Source organism: Mastomys coucha, unplaced genomic scaffold (assembly GCF_008632895.1).
Source record: "Mastomys coucha isolate ucsf_1 unplaced genomic scaffold, UCSF_Mcou_1 pScaffold17, whole genome shotgun sequence".
NCBI lineage: Eukaryota > Metazoa > Chordata > Mammalia > Rodentia > Muridae > Mastomys > Mastomys coucha.
In genome coordinates, this window is record NW_022196899.1 from 32,712,249 (window position 1) to 32,719,774 (window position 7,526).

Genomic DNA, 7,526 nt, shown 5'->3' on the forward strand with positions numbered 1-7,526 from the left:
GATGGAGGCAGCTTCTGAGGCCTGGGTCTCTCTCTCTCTCTACCTGCTGCTGACCTGTAGGCAGGGGCCGTGTTAGTTAAAGAGGAGGCAATGTATAAATGAGTTATTTTATTGTAGGAAGGAAAAAATAGGCCGGTTAAGTAGAGAGAAGGAAGGGAGAAGAAGGAGAGAGAGAGAGAAAGGAGAGGAAGAAAGCAAGAGAAGAACAAAGGGCAAGAGAAGAGACAGAGCAAGAGAGGGAGAGCAAAGAGGAGACAAAGAGTGAGAGATAGGGGAAGAGTAAGAGAGTGAGAGAGTGAGAGTAAGAGTTAGAGTGAGGAGGGGGCAAATCGCCCCTTATATTGTATGGGACGTGGCATGTCTGACTTGTGGTCAGATGACTGGGTGTACGATCCAGCTAGAATGCTGGGAGCTTGGGGCAATGTCTGCCTGATAGAGCACACATCTGCAGTGGCAACTGTGAGGGGTTGTGACTGAAACAGGAACCAAAGACTCAGGAGTTATGGCCAAGCTCCTTCTGCCCTCTGCAAGCAGAAATTGCCCACAGGGGTCCAGGGTTCAAAACCAAATACTCTGACTGAGCTTAAGTTACCTGAGCAGACCACTGCCCCACACTGCCCTATACACAGTTATGAAAAAGAGGAGCTGAAATGAAACATTAGCCATTGTTTATCTAGATATTCCTCAGGAATGAACTGTGGGTGGCAGATTGATACCACAGGGTGTGTCTTCCCTAGAGAAAAGAAAGTCAGAGAAGGGAAAGTATCTGAAGAAAACAGGGGTGACAGCCCTGCTGCTCTGGGAATGTCAGGCTATTATGTTATCACTTACGTCAAATTACTCAGGTTTATAAGTTTTCTTAAAGCATACAAAAGCTGGCTTCGTACCAGATTTAGCAGGTGAAGTCCAGGTAAGAATGAGACCTCAGAGAGGTGAGTTCAGGACCAAAGAAGCCCTGCTGAGAAGATTCTACTCAACTCACAAGTCTGATTGGACCTTCAAGGTGCCCTTGGTTGCAAGAGCTAAGAGCTTCTCATGGGAATGGATCCTAACCAACGCATTCACCTTACGTTCTTCAAGGTAATAGAGACAGGGTAACCACGCAGGACTAGGTTGGGAGGGTGGAGGGACCCAGCATTGACTAGTTAGAGCTACAATCAGTTCTGAAGATTGCGTTACTAGGATGGTACAGTAGAAATAAAAGCAGATTCAAGTTGCAAATTGCCATCTTTCTTTTTTATTAATTAGAAGTCACCTTAGGGTAATGACTCATTTTCTTTTGAGTCCATCTTACCAATAATCTCTACAGACAGGATATGTACTGTATTTGCTAAGGGTCACAAGGTCCTCATGACTCAGGTATTATAAAAAACTAGCCATCAGACAGACAAACAGTGTCAGTGTGTTAGGGAAAAGCAGGGAACCTGGTGGGATGTTTTATGCTGTCTCAACTTCCCAGGTCCTGGAGTTATAGATAGGAACCATAAGGTCTGCATGATAGTGAGTCTATCTGTAATTCACTTGGTAAGGACTCTATAGAACTTCATAAAATAGTGTTTCATTGTGGTGAGTATCTTAGATCCAAGAAAAACAATGGTTTCAGATAAAATGATAACCCAATAGGATGGCTTATTTGGTTGGCAACTTGATAAAGCTTAAAATCATCTGGAAGGAGAGGGTCAATGTGGGATTGTGGATCAGGTGGGCCTGTGGGCATGTTTATGAAGGTTGTCTTGATTAGATTCATTGAGGTAAGAAAACCCGCCTACTATGGGTGGCACAATTCCCTAGGCAGGGGGAACCTGAATTGTGTGAGTGAAGAGAATAATCTGAGTACAGACAAGGATGCATTCCTTCTCTCTGCTCTTGGCACTGGATATGATGTGGTCAGCTGCTTCTGGTCCCTGACACTCTGGATGTGGTGTGGTCGGCTGCTTCTTTTCCTGACTCTCTCACTTTACTGGGGCGATAGGCTATAACTTGGAGCTGTGAGCTCAAATGAACCCTGTCTCCCCAAAGTTGCTTTTGTCAGGGATTTTTTTTTTATCATCAAAATAGAAAACAAAGCTAAGACACCCATAGATACCTAAGGAAAGAATTATCAGATTGTCTTTACAAAAGCAAGGAAATCCCAGAACTCAAAAATCATTCACTAAAATTAATTAAAATAAGCAGCTCTATTCCAGCAAGATTGACAGCATCACCAAACAACCTACTATGAAACAGCATCGCTGAATCAGAAAGAGCTAAATCTTTGTGTTGTTGATTGTCAGACACAACTTTGACAGAACATCAAAACTATGGTTAGTTTGTTTAAAGAAGTGGAAAACAAGCATGCCAGTATTGTTAGCATCCAGACATTTGTGAAATAGCAGAGCAGAGCATTTGCATGTCAGTAATTTAACTAAAAGCTAAATGGAGATTTTGTGTTTTTTTTCGAGACAGGGTTTCTCTGTGTAGCCTTGACTGTCCTGGAATTTACTCTGTATACCAGGCTGTCCTTGAACTCAGAAATCTGCCTTCCTCTGCCTCCCAAGTGCTGGGATTAAAGGTGTGCACCACCACTGCCCGGCTTTAATGGAGATTTTAAAAAGCATGTTAGAAATAGTTGAAGAGAGGGTTTGTAAAGTGGAAGATAGGCATCTTGGTAAATGTAACTAGTTTTTAAAGAAAAAAATTGTACATGTGTGGGTATAGTGTGTGTGTCAGGAGATAAGGAGCACACATGTGCCATGCACTCACGTTGAGCTTAGCGGGCAACCTGTGTCTCCTTCCACCATGTTGATCTCAGGAATCAAACTTACATCATCAAGGTGGGGGGCAGTTCACTTATTTACTGATCTACTCACCGGGCTCCAAAATCTTTTATTACATTTTTATTTATTCTGAATGTGTGTGTGTTCTCACATTGCGTGACCCTCATGTTTGCAAGTCAGAAGACAACTTACAGGACTTGGTTTTCTTCTTCCATCTTGTTTGATCATTCATGGATCAAACTCAGCTTGTCAGACTTGGCAGCAAATGCCCTACCCCTGAGCCATCTTGCCAGCTCTAATGTAAAACTTCTAAAAAACAATAAAAAAAATAAAATAAAACAGAACTACAACCATGTAGGACACATTTGGTGGTTTGAAGGGAAAACCTATTCATGAGCTCAGGTTTTTGAACACTTGGTCTAGGATTCACCATGAAGTTTGGGGAGTTTATGGAACCTTTGGGAAACGCAACTTCGCTGGAGAAAGCATGCTACCCACTGAAGACGAGTTTTGAGAGTTTCTAAGGGGCTTCACTTCCTGTTCTCAGCTTCCTGTGGGTGGTTAAAGAAGGGACCAGCCAGCTTCCAGAACTGCTAGGCAAAATCAAGTCTTCCTTAAGCTGTCTGGATCGCAGCATTTATCACAGGAACAGAATAGTAGCTTATGCAACAACGAGCACACACAGAGCTGATCTTGTTAAATAGCAACAGCCTAAAAGTTCTAGGTAAGACAGAGTTATTTTTAAACAGTTGAAAAATCAAACAAGCAACAAACAAACAAAAATGATAACACTAGGCTGAACAGAATCTTAAAGGAGGGAGAAAATAAGATGAGGAGAAAGACAGGAGAAAATTCCACCACAATCAAGCCAAGGATTTTGGCTCTTTGTGTTTCAGAAATGGATTTTCAAGACAAACGCACTGTTTGGGATCAAGGAAGACTTATCCTAAGTAGAAAAGGGCTGCATACACTTCTGTTATAAAACAGATAAGGAAATGGATGGGGACATCTTTGTAGGGTAAGGTTTCACGGGACAGGACTCCTTCTCAATCCATGGCTCCATAGAGTTCACAGCCGAGTAAGGAAGGCCTTGCTAGAGTAGAGCTGTGCTGGTGGGAAACAAAGTTCCTGGGACACTTTCTGGAGTAGGAGGAGAGGAGTTATCTTAACTTCTGACTGGGGAATTTAAGTTCCACCAAAGTGAACTTACCAGCCAGACTTGAACTCAACTTTGATTTAGAAGACGTTAAAACTTTTAGTAGTTAGTTCTTAGTCATATCTACGCAGGTGGAGATGAATTATTTTTTTGTCTTCAGTTGTGTTATTTTCTTCATTCTCGCTTGCAAAAACTGCTCATCTAATTGTGAAAGTTGGCTACTGCAACACCTTGAGGAAACTTAATAGCTTTTACAGTGTGTATTGGAAAATGCAAAAAGATATACCCAACATTCAACACACACTGAGAAGTCCAACAAACCAACAGCAAAAGAAAAAAAAAATCAGAGTTCTCTGAGACACCAGGACCTGGAGGTGAGCTGCCTGACTGCCTGACATGGAGGTCTGTCCATTGTGGGTACAGGCAGAGCAAAAAGCCAGGGTAGCAGTGAAGACAGGAGTAGAAACATGGGGTTTGATCAGTCCATCAGGCAGCAGGCTGAACTGTGTGCATAACACAAGGCAGATGCCTCCGTTAAAATCGCAACACAGCTACAGGGCACCTTTCCCAGACCACTCAGGGATAGCCTCAGACTGAGGTCGATGCCTGTGGGAAATGTTGTGTGATGAGCATGAAGGATGATAAGGAGTAGAGAAGAATGGAGTGTCCAGTGTGGAGGGATGGGAGAGAGGACACAGCAAGCCTGGAGGAGGCTGGGAATGCAAGGGCAACGTGTTAATCACTTTTCCTGATGCTGTGACCAAATGCCTGACTGGATTGGTATTGCGCAGTAAAGGTGTGAACACATGACAGTAGAGCTGGAGACTGACTGCATCCACACCCTGGAAGCACAGAGGGAATAGGAGTGTATGGGGTTATAAGGTCCTATAGTCCTACTCCCAGTGACCTAACTCATTCAGCAAGACTCCACTTCCTAAAAGTTCCACATCTTTCTCAAACAGTGGGAGGAGCTGGAGACCAAGAGCTCAAATCCTTGAGCTTATGGGGGCACGTTAGAGAATTAAGCCAGAGTGGAAAAGAAGAATGGAAAACAGAGATGAGTAGAAGAGAAGAAACTATGGGGAAGGGGTGGGGGAGAAGAGGCTTCATATTAGTCATCTGTCTTGTTGCAGTGCCAAAGTACCCGGATGAAGCTGCCTAAGGAAGGCTTTAAACTGGCTTCTAGTCTGAGGACCAAGGCCATCATGGTGACAGGAATAGGAGGTAGCAGTCTCGCCATGCTGCAGTTAGACAAGAGAGAGCAAGGAGGGCTAGAGCTCAACTCCTCAGCTCGCATTCTCCTTTCTCTTCAGTTCAGAACCCCAGCTCACGGAATAGTGTCCGCCATATTTAGGGTGGGTTTTCCCACTTCAAGTAAACTGGTCCCGAAATTTCCCTCACAGACCTGCTCGGAGGTGTGGAGGTGTGTCTCACTGGTGACGCAGAGCCTATCAAGTTGATTATCTTCAGCCAGGCAAGAATGGCTTCAGAAAGGAAATCTGAAAGAAGAGACAAGAGGAGTGTTAGAGAGGAAGAGACTTCGTTCCAGCTTGCAAATGGCCTAGAAACCGAGGAGTGTGGTTCAACTAGTTGTTGTTACCTCTCTGCACCAAACAAACAAACAAACAAAAGAAAAACCCACAAAAATATTTTGGATGTTGAATTGGATTTTCTTTTCTTTTTTTGTGTATATATATGTATTTTAATACATATATTTAAATATATACATATAGCGTCCCAAATTCTCGGAAATGCCACAGATTTAATAACTTTTTTGTTTAAGAAATGACTTATGATAGTTGCAAAATTTTTAATCACAGAATAGTTTAATTCTTTTTTTCAATACAGATTTTTTTTATTAGATACATGTCAAAGAATATCTCCTCTCCCGGTTTCCCCTCTAAAAAAAAAAAAAAAAAAAAAAAAAAAAAAAAAAAAAAAGAAAGAAAAAGAAAGGAAAGAAAAACAAAGCAAAACAAAAACAAAACAAAACCCTGTTTCCTCCCCCTGCTCCCTGCTCACCAACCCACCCTCTCCCACTTCTTGGCTCTGGCAAGAAATCATTTTGGATGTTGAATTGGATTTTCAAGAATGTGTGCAGAGCACATCAGAGAATCACGAAACCACTTGTTCAACGTACATGCCAAATGATTTGCTTTCTCTGGTTTGTCTCCTGCTTGGGCACAAATGTGCCCTTACAATCCACCAATATTGGTGAAAAAATTGTCCCTGAGAACCATTTGTCTCACTTAATTATTATGATGAAACACTGACCAAAACCAAATCGAGAGGGAAGGGTTTATCTGGTTTACACATCTCTATTACAGTCCACCACCGTTGGAAGTCAGGACAGGAGCAGAGACTTGAACCAGTGGGAAAAGCTGCTTACTGGCTTGCTTCCACTGGTTGTTAATATAGCCCAGGACCATCTGCCCAGGGGTGGTGGTGCACCTACAGTGAGCTGGATACTCATGTATCAATCATTAATAAAGAAAATGCCCCACAGGCAGGGCACAGGCCAACCCAAAGGAGGCAATTCCTCAACTGAAGCTCTCTCTTCTACAGCGAATCTAGCTTGTGTCCAGTTGACAAAACCATCCAGCCTGGCTTTTAATTTCATTTTTGTTAAAACTCTGACTTGAAAACCATTTTCATAACTAATTAAGATTTGGTAGGAAAAATAAACTACATTTGTTTGGGTTTTCTGAAAGACAAGAGGAAATGAACACCTAGAAATGGTCCTTAAATCTTCCATCCGCTGCTGCATGCAGATGCTTAGTGAAGTAGTTCATGGTCTCAAAATATATTTCATGTGTACAATGATCTAATGTCTCTCTTCCACTTTTACGAGAATTACGAATTTTTCATATGCATGTTAGAGAGATGTGAGTGTGTGTGTGTGTATGTGTGTGTGTGTATGCACATGGAAGTCAGAGGACATCCTGGGGAGCCTGTCCACTCTTCCTACTTTGCTCTAAGCTTCCTCTCAACTGCATCCCTCAGGCAGCTTGTCCTGGTTTCCATAGATTCTCCTGTCTATGCTTCCCATTTCTCACTAGGTGGCGCCACAGTTACAGACAATTGTGCTACTTTATGTGGTTTCTGGGGATGGAACTTAGGTGGTCAAGCATGCATGGCAAACCCTTTATTCCCACCTAGAGAAAGAATTATAGATATGTTAATATATTATACTTATAATCTATTACATTATATTACATTAAAAATTATGTTATATATTATATATAATATGTTTATATTAGATAATAACACAAATAATATGTGATATATGGTATATATATATATACACACATAAAATACTATACTATGTTAACACAGCTCTAGAAATTTAAGGAGACAAAAATAAAATGTAACAAAAGCTTTATTTCATGTTTTATTCAAAACATTCTCCTTATTTCTTTTTAAATTACATACTACGAATGCAAAATTGTAGTTTTGTGTAGAATTATCTACAAATGAGTCGACTACATCATTATGGAAAGTTAGTTGTTCAACTAACCATAGCATTGCTTAAATAATTTGTGGTAATCCTCTCTTGGAATTTTCCAAACAAATAGTTTTGGACAGAACGTGACCCATTTTTTTTCATTGCTTTT